At 37.6% G+C, this 15717-nt stretch overlaps 1 protein-coding gene across 1 annotated transcript in view; it reads right to left on the bottom strand.

The window, feature by feature from the left end:
* LOC138759842 (usherin) overlaps window positions 1-2190 on the bottom strand; it is an 83492-nt gene extending 81302 nt beyond the window's left edge. The window contains exon 1 of the mRNA XM_069930383.1: window positions 2112-2190. The gene's annotated coding sequence lies outside the window, so the exon portion shown is untranslated. The remainder of the gene's footprint in view (window positions 1-2111) is intronic.
* Between the last annotated feature and the right edge of the window lie 13527 nt (window positions 2191-15717).

Genomic DNA, 15717 nt, shown 5'->3' with positions numbered 1-15717 from the left:
TAGCTTATAAAATTAAGTAAGTCATCAACATGAACATCTCAAGAGGCAGTCCAAGTTTCTATAAGAATCTGGACCCTAATAGGTTCCCATGTAGATTGGGTTCAACATCTCAACATTTTATTTTGCCGTTCTCATGAATTTTAATCATTACTTTGTGGTCCATCCTTTCACACAAAAACACTCAAGTGGCATAGAGGTGAGTGGCACATTGGGGGCTTGGGGGGGCGTGGCAAGATGGCATAAGGAACAGACGTGCCTTCCAGTCCTCTCTTGACTCTGATTTATTGTTTTGTTTCTAAGTGCCCGTTAAAATTCTTTAAAAAGTTTAAAAATAGTAAGAGTTGTTGAATTAATGCCTAATGGTACATTTGTTAAAAAAAGTAAAAGAAAACACCAACAGATTGTTAAAAAATTACATTTCCCGAAATTATCTGAGCCTACCTGTTTTCAAGAAGCCAAGACTCAGCATGGAATGGATCCAGGAGAAGAAGTGCAGGATTCGGCATTGGAGCTCTGCTCTGTACCGGTAGGGCTCTCTAAAGATGGCACTCGGCAGCCTTTAGAACAAAGGGCTGGCCGGGTGCGTGAATTTCAAACAACAACCGCTGTGAGCGCTGTCACCGAGACTTTGACAGCTGAATCAGCTGGGGCGCCCGCCAGCTGGAGAGTTAAAGAGCCGACCTCCGATTGATATAGCGGTGGCGCTGCGAAATGCACCACCAGTCATGACATTTTCCCCAGGTATGGATATAATAGAGGCTTTTGATGGCATATGACTTAAGGATAAGGATAACCCTGACTATCAGCCTTCTGATGTTGCTGAGGGGGCTGTGGCAGGAGTTTCTACACAGAGCCATACTGCAAGAAAGGCAGCTAAACCAAGGGAGGGGACAGAAGACCCTTTGGTTTCTCAGAAACAGCAGGATCCTACCATGTCTGAATCTACTTTTGCTGATATGATTGTTAAGAATCTTGAATTTAAGATGTATTCTTCAATGAAACAGCTCGGTAGCTCTATGACCCACGTCTATTCTAAGCTTAATGAATTGGTGAATATCAATACTCAACAGATGGCTAACTATGGAGCATTTAAACTTGAAACCACTGAAAGACTTGATATGTGTGATTAAGGTTTAGTTGATGTACAAGACCAACTGCAAGATGTAAACAAAACAATTGAAACATTGCAGATTCAGAATAAAAATCTAGCAAAAAAAGTTGATTATTTGGAGAACCAATCTAGACGGAACAATGTAAAAATTGTTGATTTGCCAGAAGATATAGAAGGGCCAAATCCAAGAAAATTCTTTACCGAATGGATTCCACGAGTGTTAGGGCAAGATAAGATCCCTGAAGTTTTAATATTGGAACGTGCTCACAGAGCTTTAAGAAGGAAACCTTTTTCAGGACAGAATCTGAAACCTGTTCTGGTCCGTTGTTTAAATGATTGTGATAGAGAGACAATTTTACGTGTGGCTATTAGAAATGCTCAGCAAAATAGATCTCCTTTGATGGTCCAGAATAATCGTGTTTTTTTTTAATCCGGATCTGAGTCAAGAAATTATGTTTCAACGACGTGAATTTAATTCTGTGAAAGAGTTGTTGTGGAAAAAAGGATACAAGGCAACTTTTAGGTACCCTGGGGTATTGAAGATTTTTCAGGATGGATATCAGCCAAAGTTTTTTGATAATCCTAAAGAAGCTATGGACTTTGCTCAATCTTTACCGATCACACAATTTCAAGAACGACATAGTCCTCCTCGGTCTCCAAAGAGAGTGGAGATACAAGATGGGAATCAGATTCCAAGAAGAAATGGAAACAATGGTGGTCGAAGTGATAAAATTGATTAAAAAAATAATACATGGGAGAGTGGCAAGATGGCGTAAGGAACAGACGTGTCTTCCAGTCCTCTCCTGACTCTAACTTATTGTTTTGTTTTTAAGTGCCCATTAAAACTTTTTTAAAAAGTTTATAAATAGTATGAGGTGTTGAATTAATACCTAATGGTACATTTGTTAAAAAAAAGTAAAAGGAAACATCAACAGATTGTTAAAAATTATATTTTCCGAAATTATCTGAGCCTACTTGTTTACAAAAAGCCACGACTCACCATGAAATTGATCCAGGAAAAGAAGCGAAGAATTTGGCCTTGGAGCTCCGCTCTGAATCCATAAGTCTTTCTGAAGGTCGTTTTCAGCTGCCTTTAGAACAAAGGGCTGGCCGGGTGCCAATATTTCAAACAATGTCTACTGAGACTTTGACTGCTGAATTAGCTGGGGCGCCACCAATTGGAGAGTTAAAGAGTTGTTATTTGACTGCTATACCACCAGTTATAACAGCTCTTCCAGATACTGACGTAACAAAGCTTTTAAAGGAGGTTTGGATCAAAAATAACCCTGATCATCAGCCTCCTGACACTTCTGGGGGGTCTGTGGTAGGGGCTCTTACACGGAGTCAAACTGCAAGAAAAGCTACTAAATTAAAAGAAGGGATAGAAGGTCCTCTGATTCCACAAGAACAGCAGGATCCCACCATGTCTGGATCTACTGATGTTGATATACTTTTCAAGAGTCTTGAACATAAGATATTTTCTTCAATGATGCATTTAGGTGATTCTATGAATAATCTTACTTCTAAGATTAATGCATTGGTGGATGTCAATACTCAACAGATGGCTGATTATGGAGTTTTTAAAGTCGAAACTATTGAAAGACTTGAGATGTGTGATCAAGGATTATCTGATGTACAAGATCAATTGCAAGATGTGAATAAAACAATTGAAATGCTACAGATTCAGAATAAAAATTTACCAAAAAAGGTTGATTATTAGGAGAACCAATCCAGACGGAATAATGTGAAAATTGTCGGCTTGCCAGAAGGCATAGAAGGGCCAGATCCAATAAATTTTTTTACTGAATGGATTCCACAAGTGTTGGGACAAGATAAGTTTCCTGAAGGTTTAATATTGGAACGGGCTCATAGAGCTTTGAGAAGGAGACCTTTTTCAGGACAGAATCCAAGACCTGTTCTGGTTCGCTGTTTAAATTACTGCGATAGAGAGACTATTTTACGTATGGCTATTAGAAATGCACAGCGAAACAGATCTCCTTTGATGGTTCAGAGTAATCGTGTTTTCTTCTATCCGGATTTGAGTCAGGAAATTATGTTTCAACAACGTGAATTTAATTCTGTGAAAGAATTATTGTGGAAAAAAGGATATAAGGCAACATTTAGATACCCTGCGGTACTGAAGATTTTTCAGGATGGATATCAACCAAAGTTCTTTGATAATCCTAAAGAAACTATGGATTTTGCTCAGTCTTTACTAATTACGCAATTCCAGGAACGACGTAGTCCTCCACGATCTCCAAAGAGGGCAGAGCTGCAAGAAGGGAATCTGATTTCTGGTGGTCGCAATGGCAAAGTTGATTAAAAAAAAAATAATTTTTTTAAAAATTATTTTTTGTTGAGAAGATTTTAAATAGTGATGGGAGTTAGGAGAGGGAACTGGGTGGGCACCAATTCCCAGAAGTCATCAGCTGCGTGTGAGTTATCTCACACCCAATATTTTGGGGGAGTTACCGCATTAGGCGGTTTAAACAGGAGGAGGTAATTGTGACCTCCGACCTGTTTTTTTTTCTTTTTAATTTTTGGGTTAGGGAGTGAAGCTTTTTTTATTATCTTTTTTAAATAATTATTTTTTTTTTATATATAACTTTTTGTATTTTTTTTAGTTTTTGGTTGTAATTTCAAAGGGGAATTAAGGGTTTTTTTTCCTTTTTTTTTTCTTTTTTTCTCTCTTTTTTTCCTTTTTTTTGTTTGTTTCTTGTTGTTGTGTTTTATTGAGTGTAAGAAATGTCTAAATTGAAGTTTGCTTCTCTTAATGTTCAGGGTTTAAATAATCCTATTAAGCGTAAGAAAGTACTTTCTTATTTAAAAATATTAAAAGTTGATGTTGCTTTTTTTACAGGAAACTCATTTAACAGATAAGGAACATTTGAAACTCAAACGTGAATGGGTTGGGCAAGTTTTTTATTCTTTGTTTAATTCTAAGGCAAAAGGTGTGGCAATTTTGGTACATAAGAATCTACCATTTCAGTTACAGAATGAAGATAAAAATGGTGGAAGATTATTAAAATTAAATTGTACAATCTTTAATGAGGCATGGACTTTGCTTGATGTTTATGCTCCTAATGTTGAGGATACAGCTTTTGTTGTGGATATGTCTTTATTACTTGGACAATCAAACTCTAATGTGATGATTGGGGGAGATTTGAATGTGGTGTTGGAGCCTTTATTGGATAAGTACCCAAGAGTAATTAAGAAGTCTAAGAAGGCAATCCAAGTGATCCATTAATTCCTAAATATTTAATTTGTGTAGTCCACTTCAAATTTGTAATATTTTTATATACTGAATAATCACCTTTACAAATTGGTAAAATTTCACTTTTAGCCCAATTTACTTTGTAACCAGATAATTGGCCATAAATTTCTAAACATTCTTGAATTGCAGGTAAAGAAATATTCTGATCCACCAAATATAATAAAACATCATCAGCAAATAAATTAATCTTATATTCCTCATTCAGAACTCTCATACCTTTAACATTTTCATTTTGACGTATTAATTGTGCTAAAGGTTCAATAACTATAGCAAATAAAGCAGGTGACAATGGACATCCTTGTCCGATTTGAATTTAATTGATATTTGGCGAAGAGTTAATCCTACAGTGAAAGATTTTTCTTTTTATTCCTCGCGACATAATTATTTTTCTAGAATTGATTATTTTTTAATATCAGCACATTTGCAGGATAGGGTTACATCTGTGGAGTATAAGGCTAGATTGGTTTCAGATCATTCACTATTATTATTAGAATATTTGAGTTCACAAGATGTTCAGAAAGCTTCAAGATGGAGATTTAATACTATGCTATTGCAAAAACCAGAATTTATTAGTTTTTTAAAACAGCAAATTGAAATTTTTATTGGTATTAACTGTAATTCTGTTTCTAGTCATTTTGTTTTATGGGATGCAATGAAAGCTTTTTTGTGAGGCCAAATGATCAGTTATGCCTCTAAAGTAAAGAAGGAGAGAATTAAAGACATTGAAGACTTAGAGGAAAAGATAACTGCTACTGAAAAAGAATTTCAAAAACATGCTACCGAAACACAAAAGAATCAGCTAACTAATTTAAAATTTAAATATAATGAATTACAAACATATTGGTTTGAATGTTTAATGAATCAAACTAAGCATAAGTTTTATGAATGGGGTGAGAAAGCTCATAAAGTTTTGTCATGGCAATTAAAAAAGGAACAATTATCTAGGATTATACCAGCGATTAGAAAGAAATCAGGTATTACTTTTAATCAAAACGAGATTAATGAGGAATTTTGAAATTTCTATCAACAATTGTATACTTCGGAATGTAAAGATGTAACTGGAGACGCAATAGATTCTTTCTTGGAAAATATTAACTTGCCACAGTTGAATCAAGAAGACAGACAAGAGTTAGATAAACCTTTTATAGAAGATGAAATAGAAAGGGCAATGAGAGACATGCCGAATGGAAAGGCACCTGGTGATGATGGGTTTTCTATAGAGTTTTATAAAGTTTTTTATGCTGATGTATCTTCTATTTATAAGGATGTATTACAACAAACTTACAATACTTTTCAATTACCTGAGTCTTGTTCTAACGCAATAATTACGGTTATACCAAAAAAAGATAAAGACCCTTTACAGGTTTCTTCTTATAGACCAATTTCATTGTTAAATGTAGATTATAAAATTGTAGCTAAAATTTTGGCTAATAGATTAGCTCAATATCTGCCTAAAATTATACATGGTGATCAAACGGGATTTATAAAAAACAGATATGCGTCAAATAATATTTTACGGTTAATAACCTTGATAAATAAATCTAAATTTCAGTTGAATTATCCAATAGTGGTTTCATTGGATGCAGAAAAGGCTTTTGATAGAGTGGAATGGAAGTTTCTGTTCAAAGTACTTGAGAAATTTTGTTTTGGTTCTTCATTTATTGGGTTGATAAAGGCTTTATATAATAGCCCGAAGGCTAGAATTGCTGTTAATGGCCAAATTTCAGAATCTTTTAGTTTGACAAGATCTACTAGACAAGGATGTCCGTTGTCACCTGCTTTATTTGCTATAGTTATTGAACCTTTAGCACAATTAATACGTCAAAATGAAAATGTTAAAGGTATGAGAGTTCTGAATGAGGAATATAAGATTAATTTATTTGCTGATGATATTTTATTATATTTGGTGGATCAGAATATTTCTTTACCTGCAATTCAAGAATGTTTAGAAATTTATTGCCAATTATTTGGTTACAAAGTAAATTGGGCTAAAAGTGAAATTTTACCAATTTGTAAAGGTGATTATTCAGTATATAAAAATATTACAAATTTGAAGTGGACTACACAAATTAAATATTTAGGAATTAATGTTAATATGGAATTTCAAGAATTATATTCAATTAATTATTTTCCTTTAATAAAAAGGATTAAATTAGATTTGATTAGGTGGAGGGATCTACCTTTGGGTTTACTAGGGAGGATTAATACTATAAAAATGAATATTTTTCCTAGAATACAATATTTGTTTCAATCAATTCCTTATTTAAAAAAAAAAGTTTTTTTAAGGATTTATATAAAGCGATTAGAGAATTCTTATGGAAGGGAAAATTTCCGAGAGTAGCAATGAGAAAATTGATGTGGGATTTTCAATTTGGAGGTTTAAGATTACCGAATTTTCAGCATTATTATGAAGCAGCTCAATTCAAATTTCTTAGAGCATTAATGAATATGGACGACCCACCTAGTTGGGTAAAGATAGAAATGGCAGTTATTTTAGAAAAATTTCCTCATGAGTTTTTGTTTCGATGGAATAAAAATTTATTACGAACTTATGATGTGCCAATATTGAAACATTTATTGAATTTATGGACAAGTAAACTTAAAAAATTGGGACTTAAAAAATATATATTCTGGAAGTTTGCCATTATGTAATAATCAACTTGTTCCTTTTACAGTCTCCAATACCACTTTGAAACAATGGGAAAAGAAGGGAATAAAAAATTTATCTGATTGTTTTTCTGAGGGTTGTTTTTGTTCCTTTGATGAATTACAAAGGAAATATGCTATTAGTGCAAATTCTATATTTGTATATTATCAATTAAGATCTTTTGTAAAACAGTTATGTGGTCAACATATGATTTTATTGCCTGAATCTAGTTTTGAAGAATATGTACTTTCAATACCAAAAAAGGGATATATATCTGATTTGTATTGTATTTTACAAGAAATTGATAGTAAAAAAGACTGGGATAAAGATAAGTTGAAATGGGAAAAAGATTTAGGACATAAAATAGCTGAAGAAGCTTGGATGGAAATTTGTCAGAATAGTATTCAGAAATTAATTAATGCTAGACTAGCGATGATTCATTATAATTTTATTCATCAGCTATATTTAACGCCGGAGAAATTAAAAAAATTTGGTTTTAGTAAGTTGGATTTTTGTTTTCGATGTGATCAGACGGCCAATACTTTTTTGCATACTGTTTGGCTTTGTGATCGATTGCAACAGTTTTGGAAAGGTATTCAATCTGTTTTTAACAGTTTATATAATATCCATCTTGTATTAGATCCCGATATATTTTTATTAAGGAACATGCCCAATTGGAGATAGAATTAGAGTTTTAGAGTTGTTAAAAAAAAAATCACTGCCTGAACACTCTACAGGACAAACTCTTTTATTTATTTTGTAGATGAGAATGATCATTATAAGAGTGAGTATAATTAATGGTGCTGCTGGAACTGCTGGTAATGGCAGATCTGCCACTGGTGCAGACCTGGGAGAAAGGGAGCCAGAGACACAAAACTGATCCACAGGATTCTACTGCTGGTGGCACCATACAAGCTTTAGCAGCCAGTTAAAAAAAAATTCTAAATAAATCCTGGAACCACAGATGTCTGTGCACAAGATGGTGACTCCTGTGCCGGGCAAAGTACTATGAGGGGTTGCAGACTCCAGGGGGACAGGCCCAGTGCTAGAAATGGAGAGAACATCCACCCCCCCATCATGTTGAGAAAGAGAATGATGGGAGATGACCTAACAGTGAAGATGGCCACAGCAGTGGACCAGCAAGGGGCTCAGCCACTGAAGGAGTCACACAGGCTGTGGGTTGTTGGCAACTTGTGGTAAAGGAGTAGCACAGGCAGAAGCTAAAAAGTGATTGTATAGTGTTATGTCTCTTTGTTACTTGGGAGGCTTCTTAAATAACTTAGAGATGCAAGATTCAAATAATAAAAGAGACTATACTCACTGATGCCTTCCACCGTCACAGGAAACTGTTCACACACTCATATATACTTACACATATGCCCCATAGTGGTGCACTACAGTTACTATGGTGAGAAGGATGTATTCTTACATGGTTACAAAATGGTTCACATTATCCTGACTATATAACATCCCTCCTTCTCAAAATAAAGAAAAAATGAGTGTTCTTTATAATTTTCTTTCCAGTGCAACTTAAGTCAATGAATATACACTAGTTTATTTACACAATGATTTTTAAATAGTTCTTATCGATATCGTACTGTTCCTTCGCCATCTTGTGGATTTGGCTGTGACCGTTGGGCTCTGTGTTGCTGGTCCACGTGTAGGTGATGTAACTTGTTGTGCTTCACCTCACAACTGCTGTGTTGATGTTTTGGTATTAGTGGTTGTGGTCTCTTCACTTGATACCTCACGATATTGATGTTGAAGGGTTTTCTGGTATCAAAGCTTTCTGCTTCATAACATCTTGATTTGGCTGGATGTCAATTCTGTTCCTCCTCAGCTGATTGCCAGAGTCTGTCTTGACAATGTATGATCTTGATGTCTCAGTTTCTCTGATGACCTTTGCTGGAGTCTGTCACATTTGTGGCCCGAAATGTGACGTTAATAAAACATCAAACACATGTTTTAACAGATAAACTTCTCAGTGTCTTTATTTTCCAGTTTCTTTTGTTCTCCTGCTTGTGCTCTTATCTCTCTCTCATACCACGTGACTTCTGGTACATCTCATACATATTCATTATCATGACATCCCTCCTTTAATCAGAAATAAGCTTTACCTTCACTTACCAATATCCCTCGGAAACCTACAAACATCGTAACTAATGGTAATACTATAACTCAACTACATAAAATTTACTTCCTACAGCACTCATACATGCACTTTATGATATAAGATTAAATACTGTCCCAAAGTTCTTATTAAAACTATGGCACAAAGTCTTCGTATCGTTTGGGCGCTTTCCGGTTTCGTTTCGGCCTGCCTGCGATATTGTCGTCGCTTCTCGGTTGTTCACTCTCAGCATCGGAAATACTGCTTGCCACGGCTTCGTGTGTTTCTGGCGCTCTAGTCACTTCATCAGGAGTGCTGGTAACTGCCTCAGGTCTCTCAGTTTCAGCATCTCGTATTGGCCTTTCAACCTCTTCGCTCGATGTATCTCTGGACTGGTACCTTTTTACACCTGATACATTTCTCTTATTCAGGACTCCAGTCGGAGATTTGACTGTCACCATACTGCCACTTCTGGATACAACAGTATAGGGTTGATGGTAATAAGGTGTGTCTAGCTTACCACCAGTTTCATGCCTCACTAGAACATTATCTCCTGGCATGATGTCTGAGTACTTGGCTCCACGTTTTGAATCTGTGTACAGCTTTGCTGCACCTTTCTTTTCAGCATCGTGGTCCCTCATCTCCTGGTCGTCTCAGATTTCCTTTATTTCTGGCATTTTTGTGAGGATTTTTCTCCCAAAAAATGCTTCTGCCGGACTTTTTCCAGTGGTTGCATGAGGCGTTGCTCGATAGACAGCCACATAAGATAGCAATGCTTCTCGCCAATTTTGTCCTTCTGCGTGTGCAATCCTCAATCATTTTTCAATGGACTGATTTTGCCTCTCTACTTCTCCGTTGGCTTGCGCCCATTTCGGAGTTACTTTATGATGGTGGATACCTGTGGTCCTCATGTATTCCGCAAATGTCTCTGAAATGAATTGTGGACCATTGTCAGAGTATAATGTAACAGGTAATCCATATCTTGCGAATATCTCTGCTAATGCTTGTATTGTTTTTTCAGTGGTTGTGGACTTCAACACCACGTTCTCATAGTATCTGCTGTAGTAATCTATCACTACCATAATTGATTCACCCGTCAGTAAAGGTCCAAGAAAATCAACAGCTACGTTGATCCATGGTCCTGTCGGGAGTTGAGTACTCCAGATCGGTTCTGGCGGATTACTCCTACTTGTGATTTGACATCCGTGACAAGTTTTAACAAATTTCTCTGCGTCCTTATCACAACCTGGCCACCATACCTTGGTCCTGAGGTTTTGCTTGGTACCAACAATACCTAGGTGTCCTTCATGCGCTAAGGATACGATCTTCGGTCTCAATCTTTGCGGTATCACCAATCTGCAACCTCTTAATACACACTGTCCGATGCAACAAAGTTCATCTCTAATGGGAATGTAAGCCTTGTGAGAACACTTGTCCCATTGTCCACTCTGTATGCATTCTCTTACTTCCATAAGTTCTGGATCACGTTTGGATTCTCTCTCGACTTCCTTCGTAGTCACAGCTTTCGGTGTCGACTGAATAGCTACGAAGCGTACAAAGCTCTCTGTTTCTGTTTCCAATTCTGACTTGGATTGTGGACCACCATCTGGACAGCGGATCTGCAATGTTTGTTTTCCCTGCAATGTGGATTACTTTATATTTGTAGGGTTGTAGTCTGAGTACCCATCTCTCTATTCTGGCACATGGTTTGGATCTAGGTGCATAGATCACCTCTAATGGCTTATGATCTGTGATGAGTTCAAATTCAATGCCGTATAAATATGCATGGAACCTCTCACAGGCCCATGCAAGTCCGAGTGCTTCTTTCTCTGTCTGAGAGTATCTTCTTTCCACATCTGATAATGATCTGTTGGCATAGGCAATGATTCTTGGTCCTCCATCATGCATCTGGACCAACACGGCTCCTAAACCAACTGGGCTGGCATCCGCTATGACTTTGGTTGATGCCGCCGGATCGTAATATCCAAGAGTTTTTGCATCTGTCAGGCTTTGCTTCAGCGCTGTGAACGCTTTCTTCTGCTCAGATCCAAAATGAAAAGGTACACCTTTCCTGGTTAGTTTCCTTAGTGGTTCTGCCACTGTAGCGAAATTAGGAATGAACTTTGCACAAAAATTGACCAATCCCAGGAAACTCCTCACCTCTGTTGCGTTCTGAGGTGCACGTGCCTCTGCAATAGCTTTCACCTTGGCCTCTGCAGGGTTTAGTCCTTCCCGTGTAAGTCTGTGTCCCATGAAGTTCATTTCTGACACACCGAACTGGCACTTGTTTCCATTCACGGTAAGGCCTGCCTCCTGTAGTCTAGATAGTACACGCCTCAACCGTTTGTCACGTTCTTCCTTCGTTGGTGCATGGACTATGATGTCGTCAGAAATGTTGGCAACTCCAGGAATGCCTTGAATCACTCGATGGATTCCATACTGGTAGATCTCCGAAGCTGCATTAATTCCAAATGATAGTCTCTTGTAACGATACAATCCACAGTGAGTCACAAACATTGTTACATCTCGGGAACCTGGATCCAGTTCTAATTGATGATAGCCCCATTTCAGATCAATTTATGAGAATACCTTGCTGGTAGTTAGTTCTTGAAGTATTTCCTCCACTGTTGGTATAGGGTGTCGTTCTCGAACTATAGCTTCATTGGCCATTCTCATGTCAACACATAGTCTTATGTCACCCTTTGGTTTGGGCACAATCATTACGGGACTGACCCATTGTGTCGAATGTTCCAGCGGTTCAATAATGTCTTGTTCGATCAACTCTTTAATTTTGGCTTCGACTTTCCCACGAAGTCCAAACGGAGTTCGGCGCATTGGTTGTGCCTTGAGTTTGACCGTTTCATCTACCGCTAGCTTCAATTGTCGACCTTTCAGCTTTCCTACTCCTTGGAAGACTGCGGGGAATTCTTGCTTCATATCCTCGTATGACTGAATTGAATTGACACAAGCTCCAATATGAAGTATTGCCAGATCTTGCGCTGTGCTTCTACTCAGCAATGGTTCTCCCTCTCTTCTATGACCATAAACTCTGCTTCGGTGTACTTATCTCCAGCTTCAACAGTTGCAGTAAAACATCCAATGGTCTGCAATGGCTTGGTTGCTGTGTATGGATACAGTTTCTTGGAACAGTTCTTTGAGGTACAGATGATCATTTTCCTTTTCAACTTCTCCCATAAATGTCGATCAATCACATTACTGTCACTGCCTGAGTCTACAATGACCTGCACTGCCACTCCACCAATGATCACTGGGACATTCTCATGACGTACATCATTCAACGTAAATTGGTAACAACTCTGTCCCTCCTGGGTATCATCATCGTCACCGTCTATCTGGCGAATGGTATCTTTCTTTCCAGGATACTTTCCTTTCCCCCAGGCTTTGCCTTTGGAAGTTGTACTCTTCATCTTCTGGTCTGCATTGGACTTGCTTTTGCACTTCTTTGCAAAGTGGTCCTTGCCTCCACACTTTCTGCAAACTTTGCCTTTGGCCGGGCAATATGGGTCTTTTCCAAAGTGACCTCGGTTTCCACATCGATAATACTCCACGTCCTGTGTCGACGTATATCTTGGCTGGTTATGGCGATGTGAGAGCCTCTTAATTTGCTGGCTTGAGTTGTCTTTCAGGGTCATGGTATGAAATTGCCCTTCAACAGCCTCTAATGCAGCAGCAATGGCTAAAACATCGGTGAGTTCCAACTCACTCCCTCTTTCCAGTAGACGTCTTCTGAGTTTATCTGATCTGCAGTGCTTTATGACTTGATCCAATAATTGGTTGTCCAAATCAGCTGGCATGTAATTGCATCCAACAGCTAGCTGGCGTAGTCTCGTCACGTACTGAGCAATTGTCTGGCCATCTTCTTGTCTCGTTCTCCGAAACAAATGGCGTTGAAATGTAGCATTCGGTGTCACTACATAATGTGCATTTAATGAATCGACCGCTTTCCGGTATTCATCCTTCCTACCTGTATTCAAAAGTGTCTTAAATGTTTCCCGAACTGCGGCTCCCGCTGTGAAAAGAAGTAACGCCCTTCTCTGCGCTTTTTGTTCAACTGTACCGGTATCTAGAAATAGGCCACGACTGTCGGCGTAGGATTCAAATTCTTCCAGCCATACCTTCCACTTCACACTTACAGTGCTTGCATCACCCGTTGGGTCAAAATGAGCAATTCCACTATGCGTAAGAAAGTCACCATTTGCACCAGCCATGAGGAAATATTCCAGCCCCAAAAGTACTGAGTCAAAGAGAAAATTCTTATCACCTTGGAGTTCTCTTTAATCCTCTGTAATCTTCTTTAGTCTTTAATTTTCTTCAAGCTTCTTTCATCCTCGTCGCCAATGTCACATTTGTGGCCCAAAATGTGAAGTTAATAAAACATCAAACACAAGTTTTATCAGATAAACTTCTCAGTGTCTTTATTTTCCAGTTTCCTTTGTTCTCCTGCTTGTGCTCTTATCTCTCTCTCATACCATGTGACTTCCGGTACATCTCATACATATTCATTATCATGACAGAGTCCATGTTTTCAACATCGGCTCTTGAATATGCTGCCCTCTGAAGTGTTCTGGCAATATATGTGCATGTTTATTATAATGCTGGCGTCCTTCTTCTTGTGTGTCAGCCAGTCTTCAACCAATTATTGGATCAAGTCGTACAGCACTGCAGATCAGATAAACTCTTGGTCTTCTGGAGAGTGCATTTTGCATGACAGAGTTGTTTTATATATCCTGCCATTTAGAGGTTCTGCCAGGGACTTCAAATCATCCCTTAAAGGTGTAGATATGGGTCTTTTTTTTCCGTGACACTTAACTAGTTTGCGTTTCACAGTTTGCACATCTTTCATGACCTTTGGGGTAGTATGGGGATGATGTAGTGATAACAAACCCATACTCTGCAGCCAGCTTTCTGAATTATTGTGGTGTGAACTGTGTTCCATTGTCACATATTACTTTCTCGGGTATTCCTTGTTCAGCAAGGAGTGCATTCATTTCTGAGATGATAGTTGCTGCTCTCAGGTATTTCACACTTTTGACAAATGGAAACTTAGAGTAGCAACAGGCTACTATTAAATATCACTCTTGATTCTCAGTGAACAAGTCTGCTCCCACTGTGTGCCATGGCCTGACAAGTACTTCTGTGGAAATCATTTCCTCTTTTAGTTGCGTGTTTCTGTTGATGCTTTTGGATATCTTCTTTGTCTGAATTTTAAAAATGTCAGAGATCAATTGCAATTCCCAGCAGCTATCCAGACCTAGAATTTCTTGTCCATCTGCCTCTACCATGTAGAATGTACAGAGGATTATCTTTCCCTTATGGCAGCAATTGATCTTGGCTCTCCCTAGCTGCTTGATCATGGTCCACCATAGGCTGTTAATGTGACATTTGCTGTTTCCAATGTACCATCTTTTGGATACCCTTTTATTATGTTCTCTGGAAACATTTTGTGGTAGAGTCTGAGTGGAAGGACGTTGCTTTGTGATCCAGTATCATCTTTTTGTTGAATATCATAGGCTTGTTCTGGATTGTCCTCTGTATTTGGATCCTTGTGTGCAACTCGCTTCCTTCTTTCATCTCACCTGACATCTCGTGAAGGTGTATGGATTCTATGTCCAGTATCTCAGTTTCAGAATCCTCATTGTTGTTTCCTTTTATGTGATGGATCTTACAATGTCTTCAGCTTCCCAGTCCATCATTGGGTGACTGCTGTTGCTCCAGCCATTGTTTTTCAGTAATGTTTTTCTCTTCTTCCCCTTCATATTTCAGTGTCTTACAATCAATTGTATTGCTTTATTCTTGTTCTCTTATATCGGTGCCACAATGTTATGTCTCTGTATATTGGGAGGCTACTTAAATAACTTAGAGATGCACGATTAAAATTAAAAAAAGAGACTACTCACTGATGCCTTCCACCATCTCATGAAACTGCTCACCCACACACATATAGATATACATATGCCCCACAGTGGTGCACTACAGTTACTACAGTGAGAAGGGTGTATTCTTACACAGTTACAAAATAGTTCACATTATCCTGACTATATAACAGGTAGGATATGTTGCAGCTTCTTCATTTAATTCAAAAGCAAGTGGAGTAGCAATTTTAATAAACAAATTTCTTGCAGTTAAAACACAAAATGTAGTAATTGACCCTGCAGGGAGATATGTTATGGTACATTGTCAATTTATTTTGGAAGATTGGACACTTATGAATATATATACACCCAAATGTAAATGATCAAATATTTATACAAAAAACATTTCTTAACTTAGCAAATGCACATGATAATATATTAATATGTATGGATTTTTATTTTTGATTAGATCCAGTTTTAGATACATCAACAAGAGCAGTAACAAATACCAAGGCACCTAATGTTACATTGCTGTTAATGTACAATTTAAATTTAATTGATGCATGGAGAAGAATACATCCAAGAAAAAGAGACTATTCTTTTTATTCAAATAGACATATTTGTGGATAAGACATATTCCAGGATAGATTTGTTTTTAATATCTGCAAAACATCAAGGTAGAATTCAACAAGCAGATTTATA

This window comes from Narcine bancroftii, chromosome 4 (assembly GCF_036971445.1).
Source record: "Narcine bancroftii isolate sNarBan1 chromosome 4, sNarBan1.hap1, whole genome shotgun sequence".
In the NCBI taxonomy this organism is placed as follows: Eukaryota; Metazoa; Chordata; class Chondrichthyes; order Torpediniformes; family Narcinidae; genus Narcine; species Narcine bancroftii.
The sequence above is the reverse complement of the archived record's forward strand: the minus strand, read 5'-3'. Positions and strand labels throughout refer to the sequence as shown.